This window comes from Helianthus annuus, chromosome 4 (assembly GCF_002127325.2).
Source record: "Helianthus annuus cultivar XRQ/B chromosome 4, HanXRQr2.0-SUNRISE, whole genome shotgun sequence".
In the NCBI taxonomy this organism is placed as follows: domain Eukaryota; kingdom Viridiplantae; phylum Streptophyta; class Magnoliopsida; order Asterales; family Asteraceae; genus Helianthus; species Helianthus annuus.
In genome coordinates, this window is record NC_035436.2 from 29,903,926 (window position 1) to 29,919,764 (window position 15,839).

Here is a 15,839-nt window from a genome sequence, read left to right on the forward strand (position 1 = left end):
ATAACACGAATAATCACATAAACTTGGTCTATTGGTTCTTAGCTATAGTCTAGGTCTCTAAGACAGTGACCCGGACTAGGTCGTGTCTAACCTAATTCCCTATAGTTATGGCTCTGATACCAATCTGTCACACCCCAACCGATGGCGGAATCATCGGGGCGCGGCACTGAGCGAAACAGATTGTCCAGAAGTTTCCACAACAACTATCATACAAATTCAGTTTAAATGATACGTCCCATACCGTATCCCAAATTAATAAAAAGTCATTACAGAAAAGCATCCAAACAATTATCACTGTTTTGACAAGTCAGGTTCAAATATTAATACAAAGTTGTTTATCTGCTTCTAGACCCCTATTCTGTTGACTCCCCTGGCTGTAGTGCCAGTGAACAAGATCTATAGACAACTACGGCCCAGGAGCTTGTTCAGGGCCGACAACTATTTGTTGGGGGCTTCTAGAAACTTATTCAAGCTTCGCTTTCCTAGCAAGCTAACACCTTAAACACCTGTCACATACGTTAAAATAAAGTCAATACATATAATGTAAAGGTGAGCACACAAGTTTGATATAGCATATAGAGTTCGAATAGTTTACGCATAACCAGGCACGTACACAGAGGAAAACGATGCATGTTAATTATCAACATGGGACCATCGATACCAACGACTGCGGGTTGACTGTCCGAGACAGTTCGCAATACATGATTACCACCATAATCCATGCAAGTAATTGTCCTTAGCAACCCCCGTATGAACGGGTGCTGAGTCCAAACTATAGTACTATGTTGCTAAAGCAGGTAGATAGCACTCCACGTGTAAACATAATAAACAGCAATCATTTAGTCAAGTAGCACATGCGATTAGGTTAGCGTTCAAATAGTTTGTGTTTGAATGTGATTTTGATAGATAACGTATATAACACCCAAAGTGCTAAAAGCAAAAAGGGATCGAGTATACTCACAGTGATCTGGTATGGATTGAAGGGAGCGCTGAGAGTAGGTTAGCCTGAATAGTTTCGATAGCATAACGATGAGTAACGCGGAAATGTAAGCAATGGATAGATGGGTCGATTGGGCCGGTCGATCGGACAACTGGTTCGATCGGACGGGCCGTTCGTTCGGCTTGAAAGTCCGTTTAAACAGTCCCATTCGAACGGCCGGTAGGCTCGATCGGCTGGTCCTTTCGAGTGGATTGTTTCTTCCTTTAGGAAAGGATGTGTTTGTGTATGATGGTTTGAACTTTTGAAGTTTTAGTTGCAGCATTTGAAAACATCGAAGTATTCTTACCTTTCCAGTCGGTCTATCGAACCGTCCGTTCGATCGGTTAGTCCAACCGTTCGGTTAGTCACTTCAGTGTTATCAATTGGCAGTGTGTCACTCGATCGGGTGGCATGCTCGATCGGGTGACATTCCAATGTTTCGAGCAGTGGTCAAGTGTTGAAGTATAGTATCTCATGATCCGAAGAGTAATGTTATAAATCGAGTGGTAAGTTCGATCGAACATCACTTCGTCAATACTACACTCCATGAAGTTGTGGGTCCATGTGTTAGCCGATCGGCTGGCCCGGTCGATCGGCTGGGCAGTCCGTTCGGTTGGGCTGTCCGTTCGGACAGCCTAACCGTTCGGCCAGCATTCCTGACCTGGTTAGCCTATCTGCTAACACTTGGCTGTTTCGATAAACTTGATGTGATTTTGAGGTAGTTTGATAACGAGTTGAACCACAAAACACAAGTCCTTACTTGGTTCACTGGTTCGGGCAGGAATCACCCAAGTCCGGCCAGTGAACTGTTCGGAACTTCAGTTTAACGTTTAACTCGGAATCGGTGAACCTCATGGTAGAACCCGAATCTTGAACCTTGTGATAGTTTTAAATGGTTTGTGAGTTGGTTCAAGCTCCGTTTTCACCGGTTTTTGAATGTTGAGTGTAAAAGAGTTGAAAGATAGTTGAAAATCCATCTTTCAATCTTTCCCACCATGAAATGTTAAGATCTTTGATAGATTTTAGTTTGTTTATGTGGAAATCGGCTAGATCTAAGCTAATCATAGTGGAATGATGCCAAAACTTGATGTTCTTGAAGAACACCATTATGACATCACCCAAGAACACCTAGATCTTGGTGATTTCACGGTTAAAATCCAAGTTTTGAAAGATAGAAAGGTGTAGAATCATGAAATGAACAAGATCGTACAAGAATTAGAGTGAAAACTTACTGAATCGGAGAGAAATCTGCGAAATAGTGAAGAACAAGGGCTGGTCGGTCAGAGCTTTCCAAAAGTGGTAAAGATGACAATGACAGCCCTATTTATAGGCTTCCAAAAGAGGAAAGGCGCAACCGATCGGCCAGGATTCCTGGTCGAATGGGCTGCTCGATCGAACAGCATGTTCGATCGGCTAGCCTGTTCGATCAGTGGTCCTGTTCGATCCGGAAGTTCCTTTTTGAGAGTTTCACGATGATTTTTGGTATTTCGATTTCGATGGTAGAGTTCCTAATCAAATTACTTTCAGTCCTAACCACTATATCTAACATACAATCATCCTTACTTCGGAATTCGGGTCTGATTTCGATTGAGTTCGATTATCCTTCGAGTTTCGATTTGATTTGATTGATTCACCACACATAACAACGTAAAGTTAGCATGCACAAGTAACAAATAAGGCACACACACACACACGTATAAAGTACCAAAATTCTCGTATTCGAGTTCGATGATTGATTCGATTTGCTTGATTATTGATTGATTAACTTTATTGCATTGTTACTTCCTATTATTCAAAGTCGATTAGCGATTCACATTCGATTAACGTTCGATTTATTTGATTATACAACACTTACTCCACATAATACAAAAATTAAACTAACTTTAATTCCAATAACAGTCAACATTTGACTTTGACTTTGACATTTGGAAAACACGGGGTGTTACACAAAGCCTGCAGGTTCCTGAATGTAATCTACTGGGTTAAACTGACCTCTGAAGTAAGGAGTGGGATCGTCAAAAGCACGGTGCGATACCGAACGCTGCAGAGGTATGAAGGAAGGTCGAGGGTTATTGGGATCATTTTCGGAATCCGGTCCGAACGAGTGACGGTACGATGGCGTCGAGCTATGCGAGGTAGAATGTCGAGCAGGCTCAAAGAGATTTCGTCTATGTCTTTGAGGCTCTTCGCTCCTTGTGCTAGAAGGAGCTCGCATATTCGATGGTCCGGCCTCGTGGTCATTGTGAGTGATCGGCCCTTTACCTTTTCCTCCTCTTCTAATGGCTGGCGGCATTTTCCTGCTTAGCAAACTTTTAAAATCACATTAAACAATAAAAGACAAAATGGAATAATCAATTCGAATTTGTCCTAAGTTCTCGTCTAGACTCAAGTATATGCAATTGTGTCATTGAGATTAAACACTTGAAGACTAGTGTTCAATTCACTCAATGTTGGCTCTGATACCAACCTGTCACACCCCGATTTCCACGTGTCTCACCAGTGGGCCCGATAGGGGATTACCGTGACGTAGTTGGCAACAATATAGTCAAACCACACAATATATGAATGCACAGCGGAAGCATAAAGTTAAATTTATTTCAACCTTTATCGCAATATCAAAGTATCACTGTTTGTTGAAATAAAATCCACAGGGGATCAAAATAATACACAAAAATATTGTTCAACAGACATGGCATCAAAAGCTTGCGAGACTCTTTAAGTTGCTAAGGAGCTATAGCCAGCCGATTACGTTTAGTACCTGCATTTAATCTTTTTGGGAAAATACGTCAGTTTACACTGGTAAATACATTCAACCGACACTTTTGTAAAATGTTTAATAAAATTGATTTGAATGCACAAGGCACAAACTCTTTTATAACTTGGGAGAATTATTTAAATATATATAATCTTGTGAACGAATTACATGTTTCTTATGCGTTCAGTAGCCCGGGTCAAAACCGGGTTAAAGATCAATAGACACACCACATGGCATAAACCGTGGTGGGTAACCAACGGCTATACCTTTATAATAATATACATAATGCCGAGTGTACGCCTACACTCGGATGTCGAGGTCGTGACCATTTCGTAAAATGCTGCCAAGGATATCCGGGACATGGTCATTAACCCCCCAAAGGCTTTTAAGTAACAAGACTGTTTAAACGAGTCACATTGATAATACCCAACTACAAATGAGTTGGGGTCAATTGCCCGATCAAGCGGTATGCTATATACCGTAACCCAAGCCCGTATAATGGAAAATAAGTTAAAAGTATTTACCTTTGCAAGTATAATCCTTAATTGAAATAAACTGCAGATAGCTTTTACTGGTCTCCTATGCTGGAACGGAGGTTTAAAATAACCTATTAGAATCCTAACGGGTCTTTGATTTAGCCGTAGCTTAGACCGGTCAGTTTCTATGGGTGTTTACGGTTTAATCGCGTGAAAGGCGAAAACCGGGAATGGAATGTGATTTGGACCCAACGAGTTCGGAGACTCGTTTTATATGGGTATAATAATCACACTCTGGAATTTGAGGTCAAACCGATAAGGTTTGGCCCGTTTCGGCTAGTTTATGTAAACTAGTTACATAAGCCGAACCGTGCGCGCAAAAGGCGTAACGGGTATCCGTAGGAGTCCTACACTGGTTTCCTAAGTTAATAAGCCTTAAAGAGGTTGTGGTATCAGTAGGATACCTTCCGTAATGCCTGTAACGAGTTTAAGTTCATTATACGCCCCGTAGGGGTTTTTCGGTCATTTTAAATACTTTTAAAAGGCTTTCTGAGTTCTACAAGAAATCTGAGTTTCCCGAACAGTTTATAAAGTCCAAAATACTTTATTTATTATTTAAAATCAGTAGCAACTGGAATCGGGTCAAAAGACCTTGTAGAACTCATGTTATGTCCAAAAAGGGCATATTCGGTATTTACCGAACCGATGCCATAACTGCAGGTTATGAGCAGGTCAAAAATAATTAAAAATCCTTAAAAATCCAAAAATATTATTTTACATCAGTGTGTAAGCGGTTTGGTGTCGAAATCTTGGTTTAGATAGGCGTTATGCTAATTGCGCCGTTAATTACAAAAGTTTTCTTTAATTGCGCTATTTAGCATAACTTCTATTCTAGACCTCGGATTGACGTGAAATTTTAGGGACATGCTTAGAATTCAGTAACCAAGGTTATGGTTCCTTCACATGTCCGAAATTCTCGTTTTAATTTGAAAAGGGCGCTACAGTCAACTTTTAAGCATTTAACGGAAAGGTGTAAAAGACTTGGAGAAACGACGAATCGGTAACAGAGGGTTATACCATCATGTAACCTGGTCCTAAGATAGTCCTAAGGCATATCTACATTACACTAAAACGGGTCAGAACTGAAGTCAAAGCAAAAGTCAAAGTTTTGCGACTTTCGGCTCCGAACCGGGTCAATATAGCAAATGGCCGGATCAAACAAGCTTAGACTTGTTAACATTCTTATTATCATGTTTTATGAATGTTTAAATAGGTTACATACCATCTACATTACAGATTATGCTTTAAATCGCAAAATAGCATTTCTGTTGACTTTTTCTAAGCACGTTTGACTCGACATTTGAACTAGTTAGAGTGGTGATCAGGGGGAACCCTTTTAAGGGTTTATTACCCACATAAATACCAACTTATAACTACTTTCAATTTGAGATATGACTGAGCCATTGAGGACTAATCTCGAAGTCAAACTGTAATTACGACGGTTGGATTTTTAGCTACATAACTAAGCAAAAACTAAACCACAAAGGATTGAACGACTTACAAAAGTCCAATGTAGATAGGAGAAGACTTGAGAGTGTTCTTGAGCTTCAGATGTGATCAAGAAGGTGTGAGGAACATTGTTGCAACATTATGGCCTTTTATAGGCAATGAGGATCACTAAGATCATCACACAAGGGTCTACAAGGCTCCCTTGATGATCAACAACTGTCCCTCAGTGCTAAAATATGATTAGGGGTCGCCCATATCTCTGGAAGATCCTGGCATTATTGTTTTACCGTTTAAAACAGCCAACAGCCAACTTTCTGTCGCTGGGCATCGCTTACGGACCGTATGGCATGGGCCTTGCGGTCCGTAAGCCTGTGGCGGAAACACTTTTGCCCCTTCACCCCTTTACGGTCCGTAAGGCATGACCCTTACGGTCCGTAAGCGATCATCAGTGGCAAAAAAAATTAACCTTTCATGATTTGAATGGTCAACTTGAAATTAATAATTTTGATGGATTGCCTTTAACCCATACTTGACCAGATGTCTACCCCATTATGCAATATGGGTTTGTAAGAAGGATGGGCTCATGGCTAGTTATTTGTCTTGCATTATTTTCTTAAAACCCAAATTAATCAACTTGGATACTCTTGATTATTATTAATGACCCGATTAAGATTAGGTGCTTATAAATTTGCTTAGGGTCTCGGGATTTATAATAACGAAGTCGCTCAGAGGTATAAAATTAACATGTCGACATATTCGAAAAATCCTACCGCATATCTTAATTAAATCCGGGTTTATATTATTTTTGTCGTATTTGACACGTGTCATTTATTTATTGGACACGAAATTTCGAGGTGTTACATTTTTCCAATTGTTATACCTGTTCAAAACAAGTATGTCTCTATGATCACCAAAATTCGGACCTAAAAAAGTAACAACATAAGCAAAACACACGATCCGATTTTATACTATACTATAAACATCCCTTGTATTCATTATGGTCATACCAGTCTTGTTTGAATTTTCTCAACTCTTTACCTTGAAACGTTGATGTTGGATATTTAATACACGTTGGTTGACATGGTCCTCTTAGTAGGTATGCTCTTCTAACATCATCTCGTTGATTCACGTTGTATGATGCAATCGCCTTGCGATCATGAGGATCCGAGGGAAGATCATTCACATCAACAAAATCGGAAGATGATCCAATTTCAACCGCTTTCCTCTTGTTGAGAAATCGCGCCATAACATCCTTACTCATTGTGCCTATTACATACAAAATAAACAACATTTCGTTATATATAATTAAAAACCACAAGTAATATAAGCAGCTTTAATATTTAATAATGAATTCAACAATTAAATAAACAAAAAGTGATTTCATTATTTAATAATGAATGGCGGTTTGGCTTTAATAATAATAATAATAATAATAATAATAATAATAATAATAATAGTAATAATAATAATAATAATAATAATAATAATAATAATAATAATAATATTAATAATATTTAGATTTCAATATTAAATGTTAAAGCTGTGTTCAACAGCCTTACTAATCTTCATATTCAAGCAGTAGAAGCAATTTCTGTAATAGAAGATGATCCGAGGGACAACAGCCTTATTTACATTTTGAAGAATGAAATCAAGGTACCTCTACAAAATCAAGAGTGTGGTGTGCGGTACTGTGCGGCGAGATATGTGGGCTGTGGCTGATCGATCGAACAGAGTCTGCACTGATGTTTCTGTTTCTTGGTCGCTGGCAGCAGAGAGGGGAGGGCGGGAGGGAGGAGATGAATGGTCGATTGGGTTATTTGGGTTATGTTTTGTTTAATTGATTTAATTTTTTGGTTGGGTTTTAACATAAACTTATATAATTGGGTTTGATATTGGGTTATAGGAATACAAGTTTTATTTAAAAAGATTAGTGGGCTAACTTGTTTACATAATTGGGTCGGGTTTAAATCTAAGCAGTCAATAACGGTGCTATAGCGGTTAGCGGACCTCTGGGTGTGTAACGGTCCAAATAGCGGTGGCCTATAGCGGTTCCACTATTAGCGGCGCTAAATACCGCTATAGCGGTGGCCTATAGCGGTTATAGCAGAAACTGTGTTTGATTGTGTTAATTCTTAAATTAAATACTTCAAAGTTACTATTTATTGGTCCCCTTTGGCGGCCCTGTTCGAATGATGTAACTTTCTTCTTTCGTTGAGACCGGTGTTTGTGAAGTGTATAAGAATTCAAAGAATAAAAATAGAGACAATGAGAGTGAGATTTCTTCAATGATTAATTCTTATAAAATAAATGTATCGTTCTATGAACATAAGAATAAATCTTTGTTTGGCGGAATCAAACAAAGAAGAAGGGGTCGATCCGAGAATAAACTCGAATCTAAATGTCACCCCCTGGGCCAAACCAGGGGGTAAATTCATATGAAAAACTCTATATTTAAATATTACTACACAAAGACACATAATTCCTTCGTAGGAATTATGTATTTATAGAGATTTATAGAGATTATCTTTCTTTATCCACCAACTTGTTTCTTTTTCAATTCTGATGATGTCTTCACTTTTGAGATTATATATTTTCTAATGAAAAGCTAAAGATTCCTTTATAGGAAAAAAGATTCCTTTTTCCTTTTCTAGTGAATGCTTTTCAAAAGGAAATATTCATTTTGTCCTTTTATTGTATGGAAGTCTTTTCATAGAAAATATTTAATGTGTTAATAAGATATATTATCTTATTAACACAATTCTTTTACTTTGCATCTTGTATACTCCATAATGTCCCGCTAACATTTTGAAGTCTTGTAACCTTGTCGTGATCTTTAATCAAAGAATTTAGAAGCTTGATTTTTTTTCTTTCTCGGTCTTCTTATTTAGTGCTTCTGGGACGGTTCGTCGGTCGGTTCATGTTGACAAAATTAATTCTAAGTAACTTAAACTATTTTTAACAACTAATACAATAAAGTTGCCTAATAGTCACCCACTATTTGTTGTTGAAAATACAAACAATGCACTTATACTTAGAAATAACAAATAAACTTGCTGAAGATGTATCTTTCTTTTCTTCTTGTCACGTTATTATGTAGGCACCTTCATTGACTGTATCTTCTTTGGCACGAAAATTTTATTGGCAAACGTTCGAGTTTTTATGGATGATCTTCTGATTATATTTCATTTGTTGTTATAATTGTTCACCTCGATTTATAATTCCACCTAAATGTAAGCTTATATCTTGTATCCCCACAACATAGGATATAAGTGTCTTCTATCCAATATAGGATAAGTGTTTAGGCTGTTGATTGATGAGGCTTCAAAAATTAACGAATCATGCAAGCTGTAAAAATGATCTTGAATCGTCGAACTTTTTTTTCGGATCAGAATATCTGATAAATTTGATGAAATTTCTGATAAAATAATCAGAAAATCTGATACAATTTTTTAACAGAATTTATGATGTTTTCTTATAAATCTGATAAAATTTTTGATAAAAAAATCAGAAAATCTAATTTTTTTTAATCATAATCGCCAAAAACTGATGATATTCAGATCCATCAGAAATGGCCTCTTTTGATATTTTTTTTGTCAGAAAATCTGACGAACGGATCTGAAATCATCGGAAAATCTGACGAACACATCAGAAAATCTGATGAAAAAAAATTTCTCCTTTTTTTAGATGAGAGGGAATAAGTAGAGAAAAAAAGATATTACACATGTTTTTCTAGTGGAAATCTAAGTAGTTGTTTTTTTTTCTTCAAGGAATATTTTGTAAAAACTTTTTAAAAGATAAAAGTTATGAGTATGTTTTCTAAAGTTTTACACAGTTTTTTTAATCTCTTTTTATCATTGTCATTCCTTTTTTATTAAAGATTAACTAAACAGAATTTGGAGTTATTTCATTAGATAAGATACAAATAAACTTTCTTTTATCAGAAACTTTTTTTTAGATGTCAAAATTTTCTTTCTGATAAACTAAAGTTCATTTATCTTTTTATAACTCCTTTTTTTGTGTTTTTATATCCTTTTTCTACACCTCTCTTTATACTAGAAATAGAAAAAATACTAATAGAAATAATAATAATAATAATAATAATAATAATAATAATAATAATAAAAGCAATAGTAATGAAAATAACATAAAAAATAATAACTATACTACATACTTTATTTTTTTTATTTAGATCTGCAAAAGAAAATTCTTTTTACCTTTGGCAGATCATGAATATATGTCTCTTTTATAGGAGCAAGGAATCTTGGAAATAATTTATCCAATCTGCTCTGATACCAATTGTTGGTCCCCTTTGGCGACCCTGTTCGAATGATGTAACTTTCTTCTCTCGTTGAGACGGGTGTTTGTGAAGTGTATAAGCATTCAAAGAATAATAATAGAGACAGTGAGAGTGAGATTTCTTCAATGATTAACTCTTATAAAATAAATGTATCGTTCTATGAACATAAGAATTAATCTTTGTTTGGCGGAATCAAACAAAGAAGAAGGGGTCGATCCGAGAATAAACTCGAATCTAAATGTCACCCCCTGGGCCAAACCATGGGGTAAACTCACATGAAAAACTCTATAAATAATATTACTACACAAAGACACACATAATTCCTTCGCAGGAATTATGTATTTATAGAGATTTTTCATATCCTGTCTCTGTCGCTGACGTGTGCGCGACTACACATATTTTTACAATGAAATTACACACGATTTGGTTTTAAATTTATAAAAGTGATTATTACTTTTACATCAAAACACACACGAAAGAGGCAAGTGTATCCCATCATATATGTAGTAAAGTATCGGTAAGAACCAAGTATCTATCCAAGGAAACGGGCGGAGAAATAATACTAGACCTTTGTCACTAAACTACCGGTAAAAACATAAGTTGTTTGATTTTTAATAAACTAAAGTAAGCATAAACAAATACTTATAAAACATAGTGGATTTCAAATACTAAAATAGATAAATAGCATTGCTTAATACACAACCAAAGCATGTCAACTAAGTCGGTTTTGGCACTAGAAACATTCGGTCAATTTTCCATTTTTAAGACAATTAGTATACGTTTCGGGAATCCTAACATGACAATCATTCGTAAAGTTAAAACGATAAACACACTTTAACCACCTAAAATTGTTCTTTAACGTGCAATTGATAAATGTCTATGAAAATCTCCTAAAAATAAGTTAGTCATCCGTTAGGAGTTTTCTAACCTCACTTAAACAAGGAAAGCGACGCCAATAAACACAATGCAACCACCGAGACAAGCATAAACTAGATTAAATCACAACCGAGTTCATTTTACAAATCTTACACATAAATTCACCAAGATAGCACTCTTGGCCGAAACTACTAACTAAGCTAACAAATCATGGCAGGAATTCATAACAACACCATCTAACCCGTTATGGTCCTTCCGTGAGGGCAAGCTTTCTTGATTAACAATAATTACATTTTATTAAACCACTAACCATTTCTAGTATCATGGTGCCCACATTTTAACCAAGTTAAACTAGTTAACCAAATTAAAAGTTTACTAATGCATGATTAATTAAGCTTCATTTTTCAACTATCTTAACTAACCAAGTACCAATCATCCAACACAATTACTTATAATCAAGAAATCAATATCAATAACAAGGTTGCAAAATAATCATCAAAGATAATCATAGAAAATAATTCCAAATGTCATTACAAACAAAGATTAACATACTAATGGCTATAATCAAGCAAGGAATTGTTGTGTTTTTGCCCAAAGGCTACAATAATACATAATAATCAATCTTAATGCTTGAAACATAACAAAATTATGAAAAGACTTAAGAAACCAAACCATAAACAAGCATAAGAATGAGAATCCGGATAGTAATCGAGCTAAACCGGACAATGTGGCTTGAATCCGGGCTAAAGCTAATGCTTCCGGAGCCTGAAAATCGCCTGTGAAGCTCTCCAAAATTCCAGAGTTGCGAACAGAATGTTTCTGTCCGCTTTTTATAATTTTTCGATGTCGCACGGTCGTGCACCGATCGCACGACCATTCACTTTTTGCATTATTGGAGTTACTGTTCATGACATCAGCAGAGTTGACTGGTCTTCGGTCTCGCACGACCGTTCTTCATCTCGCATGACCGTGCGTTTTTGGGATCATGTTGCACGGACTGCAGCACTGGTCGTTCATCACCGGGAGTTGGCTGACCATCGGATCCGCACGGGGTGCAAGGTATTGCACGACCGTGCGTCACCGGTATTATCTTGAACGCCCTGTTGCACTGGTCGTTCATCACCGGTTGATCTTGATTTGTCGAAGATGCACGGTCGTTCCTCAGACCGCACGACCGTTCTGCATACCCAGGTCAGTTTTCTAACAGAATGTTCGCAGCTTCGTCGTTTTGTCCGGAAAGTCCTCGTTTTCACTATCATCTTGTCCGGTATGATGTTTTAGGCCTGTAAACAAAAGTATACATAATTAAGTATCCGAATGACGAGTTTACGGCCGAAAACGCATAAAATGGGGATAAAATGGGGGACTAAAATATGTGTAAATTAGCGAATATCAGTCGCGCCCTGAATATTGCGGAAGCGTGATTATGGTGTGACTTCTTAATACCATTGCATACAATCATGACAACACTATATGATTAAACCATAAGATGTTCATCCATAAATTAAGTTTGAAAATACCACAGCATACTTGTCTGAAACGTAGACTCCAAATTTAAATTACAAACCAAAACATGTTTAAATGAGCTCACGAAGACTCGACGAAAGACCTTAAATAAAACCGAGTTTTGAACCATGTATCTCGTCTAGGATTAAGATACATCTCCTAAGCCCTAATGACTTCGGATGACATCTTTTATTCATGACGCAGCTTGAAACATGCAAACACCCGCCAGATTCACTTAATTCCCTGAAATACATGTAATTTGAAAACATCAACAAAAGTTGAGCGAGTTCATGTGTTGTGTATATGTATGTATAAAACCCTTGTAATCAGTGTATGTATGTATGTTTGTAAATTCCGGTATGATAGCAAACAAGGAAACAGATCACCACTGGTTTGCAAGGCCACTGGTATATGTGACGGCGTAGGAAGGCTCAAGCCTCAAACCTAGCAAATTTGTACCGGGCTTCCGGCTGTAAGACATAGTCACCCGATGGGCCACCCTGGTCCTCATAGGTGTGGGCTTGCTACACCCAAATAGATCTATCACTCATGCCCCTCGGTCCTTATACGAGGATTAATGGTCTCAAGTGTGCGTCTACCCCTTCAAATGATCTACTGTACTTTCCTAGGCTAACCATACCAATTGTAATTGTATGTAATCATTTTGTAACATGTATTTCACCCCGGAAATTATAAAACTGAAAACAGTCAAAAGAAAAGGGGGACATGAACTTACAGTCTTGCGTCTTCAGTACTCGTAACTCACGTTTATTCAGCAAACACAACTACCTACAACGTTCTAATGCCTATTAGATGAACGGGTCATGCCCTGTCTTAGAATTTACATTTCTGAGTTACGTTTCTGAAATCATTCCAATTTATAATTATTGTCAAAATAATTAATATTTCAACTTAAATTATATTTATAAATTTTGGAATAATTGTTAAACAATATTTTGTAACAATACTTCTCAAGTATTTATATCTGTAGTTCCTTCCCAAGGATGGGGTATCTTATACATGTGTATTCATATTCCGACGTGTATTTATACGTACGAGAATGCGTATTTTCTTGTAATTGTTAAGTATTCTTATACTTAGTTTTGTGTTACACTTTTCGGAATATTATTTCTATAAAAGTCCACTAATATATATATTTCCCAATATATATATATATATATATATATATATATATATTTAAGAATTATTACTTAGAAAAATTATTTATAATTTTTCCTTTTGTCAAAAATATTTGTAGTTCCAAAATAATATATTTTCAAGTCTAACTTTAGAAAATATATATATACTTATTTTTATCCAAAAATAATGTATTTCAAGTTTATCCAAGAAAATATACATTTTCCCAAAAATATTATATTTTCTAGTAATTTCAAGAAAACATATATATTTTTAATCGTAAAAAATTATACATTTCCTTCTTGTCAAAATGCAATTTAACTTTGTGATATTCATAAAAATCATATTTTCATTTCTTGTGTCCAAAATATTATTTACCAAAAATATATTTATAAATGTATTCGGATTTGAAAAGCTTCCTCTTGTTTATCTCCCCATTCGTACTTTTATCCTTCTGGGTAAGGGAGGTCAAAGGTTGAGCGATTTTCGAAAAATCCTCAATGAATCTGCGATAATAACCAGCTAAACCTAAGAAATGACGGATCTCGGTTGGCGTCTTCGGAGTTTCCCAATTCTTAATTGCCTCGATCTTGGTGGGATCCAAGTGATTTCCATCATTGTTTACCACGTGACCAAGGAACTGAACCTCTCGCAACCAGAACTCGCACTTCGAGAACTTCGCGTATAATTTCTCTTTCTTGAGCTCATCTAAGATAGCTCTTAGATGTTGCTCATGCTCTTCCTTCGTCTTTGAATAAATCAAAATATCGTCGATAAACACAATCACAAATTTATCGAGATATGGCTTGCAGACTCTATACATCAAATCCATAAATACTGCTGGCGCGTTTGTCAACCCAAACGGCATTACCAAAAACTCGTAATGTCCATATCGAGTCCTAAAGGCAGTCTTTGGAATACTCTCTTCTTGAATTCTCAACTGGTGATAACCTGATCGAAGATCGATCTTGGAGTAAAAACTCAAACCTTGTAGTTGGTCGAACAAATCATCAATCCTTGGCAAAGGATCCCGATTCTTGATGGTTAACTTATTCAGCTTGCGGTAGTCAATGCACATGCGGAAACTACTGTGTTTCTTCTTGACAAACAAAACTGGAGCTCCCCAAGGTAAGAAGCTTGGTCTGATAAATCCCTTGTCCAAAAGTTCCTGAATTTGCGTCGACAACTCTTGCATCTCGGAAGGCGCAAGTCGATAAGGTGCCTTAGCTACAGGCGCGACGCCTGGAACTAAGTTAATGTGAAAATCGACTTGTCTTTGCGGCGGCAACCCTGGCAAGTCTTCGGGGAAGACTTCAGGATATACCCTTACAACTGGGATATCTTCCAGCTTTGGCTCAGCAGCTTCTTTGTCCACAATGTGTGCCAATAAGGCAACACATCCTTTCTGCAAACATCTTCGAGCTTTCAAACAACAGATGATCCTTAGAGGCGTATCATGTTTCTCTCCATGCACCACAATTGTTTCTCCATTCGCCATCGGAATGCGAATGGTCTTTTCGTGACATACAATCTTTACTCGATTGCTTGATAACCAATCCATTCCAACTACCACGTCAAAGCTTCCCAACTCGACTGGCAGAAGGTCAAGCGTAAACTCTTGCTCCCCGAGTTCTCTTACGCAACCTCTAATGACTTCATTCGCTTCTACTAGTTTTCCGTTAGCTAGTTCTATCGAGTACGGAATATCTAGCTTACTAGCTACCAACCCAAGTATATTCTTAAATTCTAGGGATACAAAGCAATAATCGGCACCAGTATCAAATAGTACAGATGCAAAGCATTGGTTGATAGGGAACGTACCCGTGACTACGTTCGGATCTTGGCGAGCTTCCCTAGCTCCAATGATGAAAACCCTTCCCTGAGCTTGGTTGATCTTTGGGCATTCTCTCTTGAAATGCCCCATATCTCCACAGTTAAAGCAACCTGGTCCCCGACCATTACCATTTCCATTACCACCTTGATTGTTGTTTTCTCCACGATTTCCACTACCAGCTTGATTTCCAAAATTACCACGACTACCATTACCGCCGTTTCCTCCTTGATTGCGGTTTCCATACCCATTTCCACCACGGTTACCGTTTCCATTCCCGTTGCCATTACCTCTCAGATCACCATTGTCACACCCCCAAAAGCCACCTGCGGAGTACCACCGCTTGGGAGCGTGACTGACCAGGATCAAGCCACCAATCATGTTGAACATGTATATAAATAGTAATAATTATCAATCAATACGAAAGGTGTTTATCAAAACCAATGTAAGTAAGTGTAGCGGAAGCATTAATG